Below are 1,784 nucleotides of genomic sequence, written 5' to 3'. Positions count from 1 at the left end.
TCTTCCTCTTTATGGCGGAAAATGGGAAGCCCTGAACGTTAGATCTATAGAACGAAGACACTTTCTTTTTTCCGGACCCGAGTCCGAATATAAAAAAATGTTATTCGGACTCGAGTCCGAATAACGACGGCCCAGTTTTCGTTGAAGAATACCGGACCAGCAGACTGACTTTGCCTATGTCTCAACCTTAGGAATTCATGATTTTCCCCAGTTTTTATCTCTCAATGGAGAATCTCGGACCGGTAGATCTATTCTTTAAGATTTTGTCAGGGGGGAGACCCCCCTGAACCCCCCCACCCCCTCCTTCGCCCACCGCACCCACCCCACATTCATAATTTTAAAGGCTTGACCAGATCGCCGCTGTCCGACTAAAAGTGTTTATTATGAAGTTAGTTCGGTCAGAATCCGTCAGCCGGACCCCCGTACACGTACACATGAGTGTCCCGTACACACAACAAACAGGACCACAGGCAAACAGCCACATGACGACACATTGCGTCATTGTTATCGTGTAGGTGCACAGAGGCTGACCCCCTCCAGCGGGCGTGGCGTGGCGTGGCGTGGCGTGGGACAAGGCTAGTAGGAGTGTTCCGCTTCATTGGCTGTGATTACCGCCCAAGTTTGGGGAAGTTTGACCACGCAGGCCGACACCCTGTTGTTTGAGTTTGATTTCAGGGTATCGTGACTGAAAGAAGAGTTGTAAAGTTTATCAAACGGATTACTTAAACAAAAGATAAACAGGGTTGACAATCTGCCTGTCCACTTTTTTTGTAATCCTCTGGGAAGGGCTTATTTGGATTTTAGAGATACGTTTCACGAGGGAAGGTTTGGGGGTTGGGGGGGGGGGTTATTTCATAAGCCTTTGCAATTGTGCAGGATGGATAGTCTTTGTCCTCTTTAAACCAGCTTTTTCCCACTTTTGGTTTATAATTGTTTACAAAACTCACTTTGTGTCCATTGTTCATGCTTTGCGTCTCTCTCTCTTTAATTGTTGTCTCTCTCGTCACAGAGAACAAGGCTTTATCACTTTATTTACCTCGCTTCATCACCTCTCGTCCAGACTTATTTTTCGACGCCTGAGGCTGAGGTGGTCAGTGTCCAGAGCACGTTGTTGCCCAAGTGGTCATTCAGCGAGTAACTGGTCACGTGGTCTTCACCTGCACTCATAGTCATAGGCCGGCCATGCTGTAATGTTGTTGCGTCTACCCTTTGTTAATTGTCTGTACCGTGTACTGTGGTACACGTGATCTGGACTGGCAGGCCTTGGGTCATCAGTTTGCGCACAAGGACCTCTCCAGGAGGAGTCGTTTTAACCATTTTCTTTCGACTGCCAGTTTTGGCTACTCCAGCACCCTACATGTGTACAAGTACAATGTGATTCCACGAAGTCTCTATTATTGTCTTATTTCTCAACTGTTGCATAGGGCCTAATATTCTCAAGAGCACTTGCAGTTTCGTTACTCTTTGGATTGCTTTGTGTTTGGATAGACTGGCGGCGGACAGGCAGAAATTGTGTGAAGTTTGCTTGCTCCTCCCTCGTTAGTTCATCGTATTGGATGTTCTTGGTACGAGAAGTGGTCTGTTTTATTGGTCTGTCCCATAATATCATTTGTGCTGCAGAATAGAGATCAGGTAGCCGTTGACAGACGAGACGCATGTCGTAAGTACACAGTTAGACAATACACTTTTTGTTTCAATTATTGACTTTGTGTGTGTGTGTGTGTGTGTGTAAGAGAGGTGGAGTATTCACGACAAAGCAGGGGGGGGGGGGGGGGGGGGGGGGG

The sequence above is a fragment of the Aplysia californica genome, unplaced genomic scaffold (assembly GCF_000002075.1).
Source record: "Aplysia californica isolate F4 #8 unplaced genomic scaffold, AplCal3.0 scaffold00049, whole genome shotgun sequence".
Classification (NCBI taxonomy): Eukaryota; Metazoa; Mollusca; class Gastropoda; order Aplysiida; family Aplysiidae; genus Aplysia; species Aplysia californica.
This window is presented reverse-complemented; position numbering follows the sequence as displayed.